Raw genomic sequence first — 16,555 nt, forward strand, 5'->3', positions numbered from 1 at the left:
GGGGCTGAGGTGGCGATGGCTGAGGTGGCGATGGCTGAGGTGGCGATGGCTGAGGGAAGGGGCTGCCTGAGGTGGCGATGGCTGAGGTGGCGGCTGTCTGCCGCGGGCATGGGGGGACATGTGAGCCAGCGTCTCAGCCGAGAGGAGCACTGCACATATGACAACCCTACCCTCAGCTTTCTCCCCGGTCATTTCAGGGCCCGATAGCCCAGGGCCTGTGTGCACACTTCGCCAGAGAGCCCTCTGCCTGGCACCGTTTCTCCTGGCTCCTCAAGTACGTGACTGAAGTTTATGGCACGCCAACCTGCTGCTTTAACCTCAAGCACCAATGTATTTTTCTTCAGGGATGTACTGCTAAGGCTTCGGTAGTTATAAATAGCGTTGGTACCCATCTGCTCTGGTTTTTGTGTTTTGCTCCATTTCTGGGATCTTAAAAAAAGCACTAGTTGCTATGCTAGGCCTGAAGTGACTCAGAGGAGCAAAGCGTACTTGAGTGGCGCGGGAGCCCCAAGGCCCTAGCTCAACAAACAAGCAAATAAAAAGCTCAGTTGTGTTTAATTAGAGGTTTGTCTCTTAAAGCCTTGCCAGGAGAGCAGTTACTGAGCCTTTCCTCAGGTCATTAGCCCCTTGCGAGGCAGTGGCTGCTGCAAAGCTTTAAAAGCTGTGGTAGGTGCCTGGTTGAGGAAGATGGGATGGGATCTCCATAAGGGTGGAAAACCAAAAATATCTTCCTGGTCTCTTTGGCATGCCCAGGGCATGCCTTAGTGATGGTGTTCCCCCAGGAAGAGGTGAGCAAGACTGAGCCTGAGGAGAGTTTGCTAGGAGCTGATTTAGTGACCTGGTATGGGAGTGAAAGCAGAAGGGGGCCCTTTGAAGTGATTTGTGGATTTGTGGGGTAGAAATTTGAATAGGCCCCTTGCCTGAGTGCTCTAAGGCTTCTTCCCTTTCTGTCTGGAGGAGGACTTTTCATCTTTAGTTCCTTGACACAATTTGTGATTGCAATGACTGTGTTGGGAAATACAGTCTGCTGGTGGTTTTTCTGCTCCTTCTTAGTCTGGTGTTTCCATGGTTGTGTTTATTCAGTCTGGCATAATCTGATTTAGGAGATGATGGTAATATCTGCCTCTGGTGTTGCAGGTGTGGCAACAGTCAAGAGCTTCAAAGGGAAATAGAGACTAGGTTTGGAGAGAGAAAAACAGTGCCAGGGCAGGGAACAGCTATTGGAAAGACAGTCCTATGGGCCATAATCACTAGTCTGAATCAGAAATGTGCAAAACCCCCTGAAAACTAAACCCTAAAATATCCCCACCTTCATAAAGAGAGGTATGTTTCTTTGGTATTTTTGGAGGCTGTGTGTACAGCTTTTGGGAACTGTATGGTTTAACATACGTGGCTGAAGTTAATCAGGCTTCATGATTTATTTTGCCTGTGTTTTGCACTACTTGGTTTCATCTTTTATTTTGTAAAGGCTGAATTCAGCTATTCTAAGAGCTGTCTGGCATGCTTACCTGGCTTGACTATTTTGGATTGTGCGCACTTACAGATTGTTATGTTTCTAGAGAAGTGGGGATTTTATTCCGTATAGGATTTTCTTTTTAGATAGGAAGAGAAGGAGGGTGTGGAGGAGCCCTTTGTTGCCCTACAAGTCAGGCTTGTAATTTTAGGAGTTAAGCAAAATCAGCAGAACTGATATAAGCAGTATTTAAAATACCATAGGATGTAATTTATATGTGTCTTTACATTTAAAAAAAAAATAAATAAAGAAAACCCTAAAGATCTGAGAAGGGCAGCTGGCTCAGACCAGTGCGGTGCCATTCGTATCTATGCCTCTAGGGATGAAGTTCACCAAAACTATCATTCAGCCCAGACTTACCTGTTCTGTGAGCTGAGTCGCTTGTTTGTGGCTCAAACCAGAATGTGAGCCAGCAGATTGATGGATAGTAGGAATGGTAGGTGAACTTGGTGTACCAGCTTGAGCCCAAGCTAAGAAGGCAGTTTAGAAGTGCTGTTTTTATACTTTCTTCTTCCTTGCCAAAACATCCCTGTCAATACAACAGGCCTGTTTTACATCTTGTACAATCAAACCATGCAATAAATAATAAGAAAGCTCCTCTAGGATGAAACTTTATATTTTATAATTTTCAAGTGGAGCTAACGATTCACAAGCTTGGATGATGACCTTTTTATTAAATTAAAATGCAGATGAATAGCGAGGTAGAGTTTCCTCTCCCTGTGTACTGCTTTTACCATCAACTTTGTGAGTTGTACGACCAGAACATGTCAGGCACGCAGCTGAAATGTGGTGTCCTCCCCCACTTTTTTCACTTGCACATTGTCTGTGTTTAGTTTGTATGTCCTTTTCCATTTTTGTAATTATTTTCCTCCTCCTCCAGATAAGAGCTTTTTCATTTAGTTTTTAATGTTGTTATTATCACACAATGTGATAAAAAGCAGTTGCTATATGAAGGTTGGTTTGTTTCTTTTGTTAAAATAGACTGCACAATTCTCAGGTCTTCAAGGTATTCTTTTGGCCTTATACAGGCACTAAAAGGAGATCATTCAAATTCAGTTCTTGTTTCAGACCTTTTTTTTTTTTGCATTCTTTATATGGAACAAATGTAATTTTTTTAAAGATTTTTACAATGCTTCCGTAGAAACCAAATAAGCATTGATTATGTTTATCACTGGAGAATCAGGAAGAGATCAGTTTCATGTTACTGCAAAAGAAAAACAAACCCCCTTCCTTCAAGTCTATTTATCAAGTTGGTTTATATGTTTAACATGGTCTTAACATGAAAATACGAGCTGGAATTGCTGACTCCTGCTTCAATCTAACACTATACGATCAAATGTAAATTAAAAACAGTGCTCTGTTTAAATACTCCTGAAGAGGAATGCAGTTACACTGTTTAAAAAAAAAATAAATGACAGTGCCGTTGCTTTGAACCTTTTTGGTATCAACTTGCATCAGATGAGGCAGTTGGCATATTGTGCACACTGTGTGATTGCTAGAACTTTTCAACTATGGAAAGAAAGCAAGCTAGTAAAGAACAAAGCAAGAACCTGAAACTTGCAGAGTATGTTAAGATTTCCTAGCTGAAAAGCCTGTTAGGGAGCGGGCAGCTGCCTGTGCTGGCAGGCGTAGAAGGCACAACAACCAGGACTTCTGTGAGAGCTGTCTGTTCCCTTGCTGGACAGGAAGAGCACGATGCCTGTCACTACCCCAATTTTCCTGACCAGGGGAGCAGGCTTGAGTTTTGTGATATGGTCAGAACAACAGGTTTGGTGTATTATCCTGGCCCCAGCTGTCATGATGAAACCCAGGGCTGCCTGACAGGTACCTCTGTGCAGCACCAGTAATACACGTTGCACGCCTTACTCTTTTGCCCTTTTCTGGCTCTCGTTTTTCCTGTCCTTACATGTCTGTTTTTCCATCCCAGTCTCCTCCCAAATAAACAACACACCCCTAATTACTTATTCTCCATTGGTCCCAGTTTTGCTACATCCGTACTCAGACTGGGTTACTTAGATACTGTTACTTAAATAATCTCAGCCTTATATGGTATTACTGATATGGTTACCTAGGTGCTGTTGGCCTTGCATGACTTTACTCCCTAAAAGGAGGTCGCTAGTAATCCCTTCCAATTATCTCTGACGTATGGCAGTTTTTGTAACTCACCCTTAAGCACCTGTGGGATCCAGCCACTCTCACAGCGCTCTCTGGAATTTTTCTCACTGTCTCATAGTTTTATTTGTAATTCCCAGTGATAATTATTTTTGTCATGTCCGATAGTTTTCCATGTCTTGTTCAGTTAACTGAATCTCATGGCAACACCTATTCATTGATCTGTCGTTTGCCTACAAACCTATTAGAGCATAGCTTAATAACAGGTAGAAAATCAGGATATTAGACACTTATTTTTATTTTTTTATCTTTTACATATAAAAATTTAAGTGCTATGCATTTTTTTCATTACAAAATGAAAGTAGACATCAGCAAAGAAGGGAATGTTGGCAGGTAGTGTCACAACAAGCTCGGAAGACTGTACTGGAAGAATCTGTTAAGAGGGAGGGAGATAGTTCAAGGGATTTTCCTTCTGAGTTAGCAAGAAGAACAACTTAGGAGTTCCACACTTTTAAGTGCCAAGTTAGCCAGGCAGTTGGGCTCTACTAGGTTTTTCTGTCTGTGGGTATTTGACAAATCTTTTTTTTTTCTTACAAGTGGAGTGTTTTGATTTATGTTTGGTGTTTTTTGTGTGTGGTGTTTTGGTTTTTTGTTACTCGGAAATTATCCTGCTTTTTTGCCTGCATACAGGCTGTTGTCGGAGATCACAGAGCTCCCAACGGATCTCATGTTAGCAAAGTGGATGAGGGGAAAGGGGGGTCTTTAATTTCCTCCTCCCTGAGAGATTTCTATGTGATGAACAAATGGTGTTCAGTGTTATGTATAGACTTTTTCGAAGATTGGGAGGGGATAAGAAAAATAAACAAAGATTCATTAACTTTGTCTTTTCCCAATAAACTCTTGGTCAGGTACCTTCTTCTGTGAGCCAGAGCAAGATAAAATGCAAGTTTCAACACTAGTTTGGCATACAGTTGCTGAGCTAAAGCTATGAAGTACTAAGATTATCAGGCTGAATTTGTGATGGTCTTTAGCGAGATGGAGAGCCCTTTTTTTTCAAAGCTCGGGAGAAAGCTGGAAAGGATTGTTATTTTATCCTATAGGAAGAGCTGGATGAGTAAAGAAAAAAAAAGTGTGTATGTATTGAAAAATTGACATTGCAAGAGGTTTCCTTCTCCATTTGAGTTGCAGCTACTTGGAACCCATATCATTTGTAAGCATTGTAGTAAGCAGTGTCTTAAAATAAACTGTATATTTGCCACTGTGCCTGTGTCTTAACACTGGGTAAGCATTTAACACACTAGGATTCCAGCTCATTATTCTAAACATAATGGTTGTTATTATTTGGCAATTTCATTATCTTGTGTATTTGCCTGACTTTTCTTGTCTCTTGTTCCTCATGTGCTAAAACTTCTCTTTGGGGAGATTTTTCTGGACTGCAGAGCTTATTGCAATGGGAGCCTGATATGTTATATAAGCAAAGGTGTTGTGAAAGTTAATTTGGATAAGTAATCAAAGCTTTAGCTTTGAATCAAAAAGAAGTGATTGTTCAGAATTTTTTTCTCAATACCTTTTAAAGAGATTCATTTAAGACTTGAGCATGTTTGTGGGAAGTTTTCAGTTTTTGTTTGTGGGAACCTTTTTCTAGTTTAGATTATCCAGTGAGAGACAAATGCCATGTAGTTAACTGGCAAAGAGAGCAAGGACTGGATAGTAAAAAATCTTATTCAGAACTCAAATACACACTTAATTTTTGACAAAATAATTTATAAATTTTAAAACCATCACTTGTATAAAAAAACACCACAACCAACCAAGCAAAACCCACCAAAACTAAAGCACCTTTGCTCCAGTACAATTCTGGAGGAAAAGGAAAAAAAATCAACCAGCCCTGTTGTGGTCTCTCTATTATTTAAATTCCTGAATGAGGTCCAACTTCCTTCTTTTTTTGTAATGTAAAGATCTCAGTGTTTCTGGAAATCATACTAGACAAAATGTTTTTAATCAAGTTTGTCTTTAGAAAAAGTGTTTCAGTTGATTGGGATGTATAGTGCATGTAACAGCTGAGGTGGGAGTAAGACCCTTGACATGGTGTGAAGTCACCTTGCCGAATGTAGTTCTTTTTAGTTATCATATTTTGTAATATGGGTTACCTTTTCATTCAACATTTTTATATAAGAATTTTATTTTTTCCAGTGTGCGGAAAGTCCAGGGGTATTCCATACAAAATGAGTGCCTGAGCTGTAAGTATCTGATCTTTTAATTTTACTAACAATGCAAGTTCACTTGCGCTCTGAGAACTCCTTATGTGCATTACTCAGAAGTCCTGCTGGTTGTGTAGACTTTTGCCCTTAACTCTGTGTGGAGTGGGAGCCAAAGGCATTCTTAAGATAAAGACTACATTTTGTAAAACATATGCAAAACCATAGTCTCTCTATACAAAGAGATTTACACAGGTGTAATAACTTCATGCTTAAAATTTGGATGCAACTAAAGTTTATATATTCTTGAACTATATGCTTTTAACATCCTGTCCTATTAGGTCTTTTTTTCTGTAATAGGTGTGAACATTCTCTGTGAAGAAAAATACACTTTTACTTCTTTGTGTTGTGTCTATTCTTTAATTGAAGGCCTATTCTCAACAAACAGCTTCATTTCAAAGGAGAGTAACAAGGACATTTTCTTGTGTCAATGTAAAGATACTGTTGTTATACCCCTGTATCTATTTACATTTTTTCTGAAATATGTTGCAACCTCTACTGTATACACTGGTCCCTTGGCATATAGGGTGAGAAGGTGAGAACTGTGAAGAGTTGTAGTTAGGTAGAGCTGAACAGACTGCACAAAAGTTTAAGCAATGATGAAAGAAACCATTGCAGGGAAGATAACTGGGGACAAACAGCAGTTGTTTCATGTTTACTTAGAAAAGAAGACTTATTTCTGAGAATCATCCTTAGATAATCCCTAAGCAGTCATATGGGATTTAATTCGTTCCAGCTGCAGTTAAAATACAGAAAATAATGACTGGCTTCTGAGCTACAGAACTTGGGATAATGTGCAGAAGCCTTCTTTACATTATCACATCTACCTTATGCTATTACAGGGGTTTTGAAGGGAAGAGAGTGAGTGTGTGTATGTGTGTAGGTGTGCTGGAGAAGGAAGTACTTGCATGGGGTGGGGAAGCAAGGCAGAATAGAAATCGGGGGATGAAGATACACGGTTTTAAGAATGCTTTAGGGAAAAAAAAAGGCTTCTTAAGGTAATACACTGCCTCTGAATGTGTCCATCTACAAGACTGTATACTCTTTTAGAAGAAAGGAGGTGGCAAAGGTGCAGGTAACTAGCTCTTTATAATATTTTGAGGCTAGGACATGTATTAAATGCAATGAAAGTATTCTGTAGAAGCAATCAGATGTTCACTCAATAGCTTATTTATTCTATAGAAGAAATCACAACTGTTCATTAGTTTACCAATAATTCATTAGTCACTGGCTTCTTTTAAGGAAGTCTAGCTTTTTGACAGAATTTTGTCCTTGAACAAGGTAAACACACTTCTGAAAGCTGTTACTGAATTTTAGCTTGACAATGGCTTGTGACTGACCATTTCCTCTATGCTCTAAGCTTATATTTGTAATTAATTTTATTACAACCAAAAGTCAGATTATTGCTAGGTCAACACTTTTATAGTCAGTGTTCAGGAAATGCATAAGGAACTTATTAGAAACTTTTCAATATCAGCTTTTTGTAAATATTTTCAGTTGTATATGATGTCTCCAGTTATATTTTGTCTCAGATAAAATAGTTTACATTAAATATTTCACTAAATTTATTTCCATGAGTGCAAAGACTGCTTCACCTTAAGCTATGAAAGTATCTGCTTTTCCTTTCTTCCTTTATATAGCCAAAATTTTGATGTCTAGAGTTATGTGTTAATTTGGAGAGAGATCATCTGATAAGTTTTATGTACAAGATAGATATCTTTGTGTTTAGATCCATGCAGAGGATTGTCACATTTGGAGCTTTCCAGAATGAAACAATTTTACAAGCTGGGGCAGTATTTCTTGACAAATTTAAGAGTGCTATTTCACAGCTTTGCACAAAAGGGCAAGTCTATCCTCATATATAGATTTTTATGAGTTTGTTTAACCACGCACCAATATCTATAACATTATTTGTTTTAGTTCTAAAGGTTACTTTACAACTTTAGCTTCAGTCTCACTTCAGTTGATCTTAGTTTTACTGTTGATTTCAACAGAAGTGGAAGCCTGGAGCTTCACCAAATGTCTGTCTAAGCTTTGCCAATTTGAAACATGTTTGAATAACAAGTTAAAATGGGAATAGCTTTTTATGTGTCACTGAATTAATAATGTGGACAGAGTATCTGGAAGTATGAGATGTTCAGCTACCAACAAACTCTTTAGCCTTCAGGAACAATATGTGACTTAGTGGAGAGAAATATTAAAATTGTCTTGCAGATCCTCTCTAGTATTAAAGCAGAAGTTGTTTATTCATTTATCTATTACATTTATAGTCTGGGAGAGTGTGAAAAATAACTGTGTTACCTTGTCACCATACTCTACATGAATAATAACTCTTTTCTGACTTCTTATGAGAGATTTGGGAAGGGGGAAAGGTGAGGAAATAGAGTCTCTTCCTGTGTTATTTAATGACCTTTTTTGTAATTGAAGTGGGGAAAAATGCCTGAATAAAATATGAAGTAGTTTGTGAGAAATGGTAATACTTGAGACTTTCAGACTTAACAGTCCTCAAAGATGGTTCTGACAATTTGGTCACATGGTTCATGTAGAAGATTGGGAGACTTAAGATCATCTAATCAAACTTGCCCTGAAGTAAATGCTAGCTTCTCTCATTCTCATCTAAGACTATTTGTGGTATTAAGCTGCTGCTCTAAAGAACTTGCCCCAATTATGTGTTTTGGTTAGTGCTTTAATAGAGCAAAGTAGTGATCCCTTTCATGAGATAACTGTAGTGTCTCCAGCTGAAAAGTGAATTGCAAATGAAACACGAGTCCCGGCAAAAGAGGACTGCCAAGGGGGTCTGGCTTTTTCATTTGTGCAACTTTCCTAGCTTTTAAATGTCACTTAAATAACCTGTATTATATTGATCATGCAACTCAGCATACCAGCAAGGGGGGATTTCTTCCTTTTTATAATAATAAGGGAATTTTGCATCTGATCCCTGTGAAGAAAATGGGAAGAGAAAGTATGGAGAAATGCTTAGGGCAAGTAGATACCCATTACAAACCCCTGCAAGTTTCCACCACGATCCTGGCTCAGTTTCCTCTGGCGTAGCCGTCTGTCAACAAGTACCTGCAGCCAGGTTTGTTTGTGTCTGAGCCCCGTTGAACTGGAGAATATAAAATACCTCTTGTCTACTAGAGGCCTGAGGCTTGAGAAAGGTAGACTGTTCTCAGGGCCAAAGTTCTTCCTGCAATGCTTCCTAACCATCTCTGATTAAAGCTAAGAGCAGCTCTTTAAGCTCATGGGCCAAAAAGACTGCCAGCATCAGTGATATGCTTTGTGTTACATTACATGCCGGTGGCTCCCTTTGCGAGAGCTATGAGTCTGTGGTAAAGGACTTTAAGTTGTGTTCCTTGCTCCTTATCGAAGCAGGAAAACTTTTTTCTGGATCCCAGAAATTTGCTGTGTGGAGGTTAAGCAAAGGCAAATTGTCTTTGTGTTGAGGAATGTGCATATTCTTAGTAGTGTGTCAGAAAATCAGATCATGTACTGCTGAAAATAGTGTGGGGTGGCCATGCTGTGTCACAGAAGTCTTCCTGTTCTGCCTTGGTTATTGGAGAAGCAGTCATCCTAGTAAAAGAACAGTTATTGTGGTTCATCTGGCTATCTTCAGATAAACTTCTGAACTTTGAAATCTATTATTTCTATCAGTGGGGAAACTAATTCCCCTAAAGCAAGATGAAATGGGCAAACTTCATCTCTGAATAAAGCTGAAGTATGCATCTCAAAGAACATTCTTGTTCATTTCTCATTTTTATCAGGAAATCTTGAAACAAAGGGGAGAAAAGCCTGCTATTTAAAGTGTGGCACTTTCCCAAATCTAAGTAAGGTGGGGTTTTTTTGTTGACTTGGGATTTTTTTTAAATACCGTATGGTTTGTGACAGTTGGGATGCTGCTGACCTTCTCAGAGTTGAATTCAGTTGCCTGGAGGTTATGAACTTCCTTATCTTCTGGTTACTCTTTTGTCCCTCTTAATTCTTGCCTCCTCTCGTTAAAGGAGTTATTTTCCCCTCTGTGTCTGTGTTCTTGTGACTGGCCGGCGGAAGTATGGCGGTAGGTGAGGGAGGAGGGGACCAGCCCGTGTGCGCCGGCAGCTCGCCCCGGGCTCCGTTCCGCCGTCCCCGGGCTCCGTTCCGCCGTCCCCGGGCTCCGTTCCGCCGTCCCCGGGCTCCGTTCCGCCTGCCGCCAGAGGGCGCTCTTGCTTGGGAAATCACCGCACTCCCACCCCTACGAGCCTGGGACGTGACCCTGCTTCAAAGTTCTCTTCAAACAAAACAACAAAAACTAACAACCCCCCCCCCACCCCCCCAAACTTCACTCTGTCAAACTAAACAGTTTGCCTGAAAATTACTCATCTGAAATTGTCTGTCAGTTATGACAAATATCAGGATGTTGAATTGTTTCCATAGTAACTTGAAAATAAGTGCTTGGGAACACAATCTACTAAACTGACAGTAAATTAAATTGTGGATAATTTTGGCAATTATAGAGATCTTAGTGAGACTTCCGTAAATTCAATAAAGTGTCAGTTTGAGCAAAATCTGCTCCATACAGGTGGTCAGACATCTCTTGCAGTTGGTTATATTGTACTATGCAGGAAACACGTTTGAATGTGACCCAATGCTTCCACTTTGGAGCTGTTAAAAAAAAGAACTAAGAATAAGGTCATGCTTTTTAAAAAGGGAAAATAATACAATTTGAAATTTATAGGTAACAGTTGAAAGGGAGGAAAAAAGATTTGTATTTGGCAGACATTGAAATCAGAGACTGACTTCTCTTTGCTGTACATCTTGAAGTAAAAGGAAAGTTTAGGTGAGTGCTGTGAAATGGAGAGTGGCAGCCAAAGCTACTTCTCTGCTTCATTTAATGCCAAGTGTAACCATCTCATTAGTATCTCATAAACATAGTTAGGACTTGTCACTCCCTACATTGTCTTTTAGTAGAAAACACAGCTTTGTCTGTTAATGAATTTTTTCACTTCCTGACCTATAATCGACAAAACAGGAGGGAAAAACCTCACTCTTTTAAGAAGTGTAGAGATTATCTTCTAGGGAAGAAGAAATAACTTTATGAAGAGGCCTGTATCTTCTAGCCTTCTTTTATGTTACGTAGGTAATTTTTATATGGAATAGTTAATCAGAAAATCATTTTGCACTTGAACACCCCAAATAAAGTTTTCTGTTTTCCTACTGGTCTCATTAGTAAGAGTTGATGAAGACAACCTATTCCATTTTGCAGTTCTATAAACTCTGAATAAATATATTGTGGAGCCTCTGGTTGAACTCAGAAAATGGAACTAAGGAATTAAATGAAGACAGAGGAAGACTTCGCCTGGTATCCAAGAAACACACATTTGGCAATGATCCTGGTGCTTCTCATTAGTAGCTGAAAGGAAAAACTTCTTTATTTAAAGTACAGAATAGGCAGAAACTTTTTTTTCTGTAGCATTGTTAATTGTAGGAGTGTAGTCTGTCCTCTAACAGAGATAAAGCACTCTGCTGTCAAACCACTGGATGGGGAAATTAAAAAATTATAGAGTAAATAGTCTGAGGACAAAAGCAGATGATACAGATTTTTAAATCCTGTTACTCTGTGTGTGCATTTAAAGAAACAGACAAAGTAACAATTTGACTAATATTTTAAAATACCCTTTAGAAACCATATGGCTTATTTCTGGCTGTTAATATCAGCAGATACTTAAGGTGGCATACTGAGCAAGTTATGCTCATATAGTTCACTAAGACATGTGACCTTTTGATTCTAGACTTATGATATGTGATATGCTATGACAATTTTTATTTGTAGACAAATAGGCTAGCGTCACTTCAGTAGGTATAATTTCAAGGGAGTTCAGGTATTGGGGACAGAATTTTAAAATTCTTTTAAGAGAGTCAGCTGTACTTTTTCATCTTTCATAACCTATATGAAAATGCAGCTAAGATTTTTGGATGGATTTGCTTTTTATTTTGATGTTTGCAGACTGGATTTGTAACTACATTCATTGAACAGTGAAGAAGAGCTTTTTTGACCTGCCTATGGGAACATAGTATGTGTGTTGCAAAGTATTCCTTACATTATTAAGCTTTAAAACAGATTGGCCTTTTTATACAGGGAAAAAAAACAACCACCTGAAAACTTGGGGCTTTTACATCATTCTGTTCTATTAGCTAAAACCAGAAACAATCACAATTAGTCAAAGCAGCTGATTTTGCTCGGTCAATAAAATTTCAGTCCATGGATTTGTCAGGTTGAGAATTAAGTGAGCAGCTGGCTTTACACTGAGTATATTGATAATCTCAGAAATAAGGTGCCCTGGTGGAGATATGGTCTCATAACAATAAATATGCTGTTTCCAAATGGAGAAGTGAGTAATGAGCCCAGTTGCCCTCCAGCGTTGCTCCAGCTCACAAACATTCTACCTTCTGCACTGCCTTTTCCTGTCAAAGAGTAGGAACCTCTGGGCAATAACAGCTCAGTGCTCCTGACGGGAAGCATCTCAGCTAATGATGTATGACAAAGAGGTATGTGCTTCCACTGCTATAACGTGTAGGAGAAGGAGAGTTCATTGCCAGAACGAGCTGACAGAGAGGGCAAAGAGCCTAGCTACAGCATAGCATCAAGATGAGCTAAATCAAATAATAGTTTTCTCATACTACTGGCAAACGCTGTGTCAAAAGAAGGGTGATATGACTAGAGGAGATCAACAGAGGAGGGAGTCATCCCTTACAAAAGGATTTATTAATTCTTCTGAAAGAAAATGGCCTGTGTTAGTCCTGAGAAATAAAGTACAAAATAGAAATAACTACGTAAATGTGAAAAAGGTTGTGGGTTGTATTTTTTTTTTTTTCTGTATTTGCATGTAGTCTTGCAAAATCAGAGAGCCTGCTCAGAGCATGCCTTTATATGCCTTTTCTTCCCTATTTCTGTATCTCTGCTGACCAGAGTTACTCAGCTGAACTGGATATTGAGTAACTAGGATGCATCTCACTTATGAGGTAACTGTCTAAGAACCTCTGCCTCTGGAACTGATGTATTAGCCAACTGTTCAAAGCAGAAGATGGTAATGTGGGTTGTAGAATACTTTACAAACAAAAGAAGATTTAGGGATTTCTAATTTTGAGTAAAACACCTTTCTTACAGGGCTGTGGTGTCCTAAAGAGATGAGAAATCAGAGCAGACTGCTTTCTCTTCTAAATCAGGATTTTAAACCTAGTATCTACTGCTGTCCTGAACAGTTACAGTGAGTTCCTCAGAACAGTGCACAGATATTAATCACTTCTACCCAAGTAATAAAAAACTTATTTTTCATAACAGTAGTGAAGTGATTTTAAATAGTTATTGAGGTAGCTTAAGATCTCTTGGGCAGCCAGCTTCACTCTGTTCTCTACTCTGGCCCAATATAATCTTGGATGGTAATAGCATGATTTCAGTCATGTATATATTTTTTTTTCCTTATTATATTTCAATTTTCTTTCCAGTAAAAATAAATCTAATTATTTGAATATTCTAACCTATACACTGCTGATAATTTTATGCTAACACTGTTCAGATTAAAAATTTGCTGGAGGTAATAATGGGGAGGGGAGGACTGATCTTTTTTACATTAAGTATGAGAAGGATTCAGCAGCTAAATTATATTTCTGCTCTTGATTTCATAGTGAAAGTCTAATTTCTCTATCTGTACTAAAACAAAATTCTAGTTAGAGATTAAGACCAGTTGTATGTACCTACCTGAATGCAAAAATTGACACTTAGGCATCTTATTAGTATTCATTAGTGAAGTCTTAAAATGTTGTGATGGATTAGGCAATGAGTAATTTTTCCTGTTTTATGCATGAGTAGGGTGAGACAAGGAAGCCGTCTTGAAACTCTTTGTGAAGATCAAAGGAACTTGGCGAGTAATTCCTGTTTCTAGTCCTGCTACTCTGAGCTCTTGCCCATGCTGTCTCTTTGTCCCAGCTGGTGAGAGTATATACATACATTGAAGTGTGCTCTCTTTGCTGCTTCTAGGAAAATGAATAAATTTTATATATATACATATATATATATACTCTTTAGAAGAAACACACAGAGCCCAGAATTGACCCGTTGCTTCCAATATGTTCTGAATGAACCAACCTTATCACGAGAATATCAGCTAGAACTCTTTTGCCAGTTATTCTCAGCCTTGGGGTTGTGGAGGGTATGAATGGGATTGTAAACCCAAGAAGAATTTATACTAAAATTTTGGGGCAAATAGGGTATCCATAACTGCAAAATTAAGGGTTTTTAACTTGGAGCAAAAACCAAAAAGAAGGCTGCCTTCTTTTATGGGGCTCTGTAGCTGCAGGAATCAAGGGGTGGGCGGAGTGATGGTTCTGTATCCCTGGGAAATGGTGGTGAACAGCAGGACCAGGGGTATGGCAGTGCAAGAGGCAGCCCTGGCTGCTAATTCCTCCCCTTGCTCTTTGTTCCTCATTTCTATACTCCCAGTACTGAATTTTGCCTCCATTGGTGAAAAAGGTTGAGTCGGTTTGGTGCATATTTATATTAGCAGTCAAAAGTCAATGCAGGAATTTGTTAGATACCATGCACAAATTGTCAGGCAAACTAGATAGCCATCAAAATAAAATGAGGACAGAAGAATCCAAAATGCGCCATGTATTTTGCATCATATAATTTAACTTGAAATAAATGTACACATTAATGCACATCAGCTTGCTTGGAAATGCACTGAAATGAGTTTAAAAACAAAACAACCCTCTGAAACAAGAGGAATAGCACACATATGAATTCAAATGTCCTAAAAATTTTAAATAAAAAATCAAAATCTGTAGAACGCCTGGTGTTGGATGTTAAAACCAGCAAGCAAACCATTTGATCTGCATACGTCCCAGAAATTAGCTTTAGATTATATTGTTATTATCTATAGAAGTTCATTGTGGCATAAAGGACTCGCATTTTCAAGAGAGATTTAAATATAGTGCGAGATTGGTCTAGTGTTTCTCCCTTTCCTGAAAACACTTTTGAATCTGTTGTTTGTCTGGTTTATTAGCAGACACTAAATTCTGTGAAGAACCTTAAGCATTTCTTTCAATGCTAAAACATAAATCAACCTTGATACTCTTTTAAACATCACATTTTTAAAAACTCAATGTATTGTTTAATGAGAAGAAATGATGTTACACAGGTCAGATGCTACTTCAAGTGTGATGCATGAAACTTGCTTGGTAAATACCACAGCTACATTGCAAAACTGCACAAATAGAATCTAAATTTCTTCTCCACATATATCCAAACTTTAATTTTCTATAATATTTTCTATACATAAACCAAAACCCAGCTAGTGTTAACTCAATAATGAGTTTAATGTAATTTAAGATAGCTCATTAGCTGATTGATTCCTTGTCTTCATGTTGTTAGTCTGAGCAATGGAAAAATGTTAGAAGTCTTATGGTTGTTTTTGGCATCCAAAGACCCTAGTGGCTTGCTGTCTTTGGAAGGGGAGTTGGCAGTAAGATTGTTCTAAAATATTTCTTTTCTTCTTTTTCTTTTTTTTTCTATTTACAACAGAGAAGGAAGTGTATGATCTGGGATAGCATTTGGAACTTATTTATGTAGAAAAGTTGGATTTAATATAAAAATAAATGTAATTGTGTACCTGTTTTGCATGTATTTTAGACTCCTCTGAACTAAACTAATAGCCATCCTATTCATTTTAGTTTAACTGAACTAATAGCCATCCTATTAATTTTTAGTTTAGTGAGGAGGTGAAGACTATAGAGATTATGATGATATTTACTTTTTTCCTGAATGTCATATTTCCTTTTAAATACTATGCAGTAACCTTTCTTTCACTGTAGTTTGCTTTGTATGTTAAGGCAAAATTGATCCCTGAGCAGGAAGTTGACACAAGAGTTACATGCCTCTTAAATTCTATGTAAACTCCACCTGATGCATGGGATTTATATTGATATTTTGCAAAGTGTTGAACTTCACCTTTAAGACCTGGTTAAGGCATTCTTAACCTGTTATCAGTCGGCCACTTGTGAGGAGACACACTGCTTAATAAAAGCTGAATCAAGCTTCAGATATTTTCATGCTGAAATTTTGAATAGCGGTTGTAACCAGTAACCCCTATTTTCTCATAGTTGCAAGACTTTATTCTCAGCATCTGTTACCTCATACCTACCTACTCAAAGGGAAAAAGAAGGTATGAACTTTATATCCAAGGCTATCAGCATACTAGATCCGACGACCATTTTGTCTGTCCCTCTATCCTGTTTGACAGTATGCCTATAAATGAAGAAATTAATGAAGAATGTATATCCCCAAAGGCTGAGTTCAAATATATAAAATTTGGGGATTTAATTAAAATTTTAAATGGAAGCTTTTATATACTTTGCAATCCACTTAGGTTGATGAGTATTTTAGCTTGGACTATTAACTGTGCTGTCAGTCAGACACACTTGATGTGCTTTACTATTGGTATTAATAAGTTCGTTCCATGGTCATATGTTCTTATGAATATAGACTGATTCTTAATTTCTTCAAGGGGCTTCTTAGTTTTCATGTGTGCTTCTACAGTGATGAAACAGGACAAGTTTTTCTGCTGTTGCACTTGTTGTTTTTTATTGGGATCTTTGGTTTCATTTTTTTGTTTGTTCTTGTGTTCAAGGGCAGAATTTTGTC

Source organism: Calidris pugnax, unplaced genomic scaffold (assembly GCF_001431845.1).
Source record: "Calidris pugnax isolate Ruff unplaced genomic scaffold, ASM143184v1 scaffold28, whole genome shotgun sequence".
In the NCBI taxonomy this organism is placed as follows: Eukaryota; Metazoa; Chordata; class Aves; order Charadriiformes; family Scolopacidae; genus Calidris; species Calidris pugnax.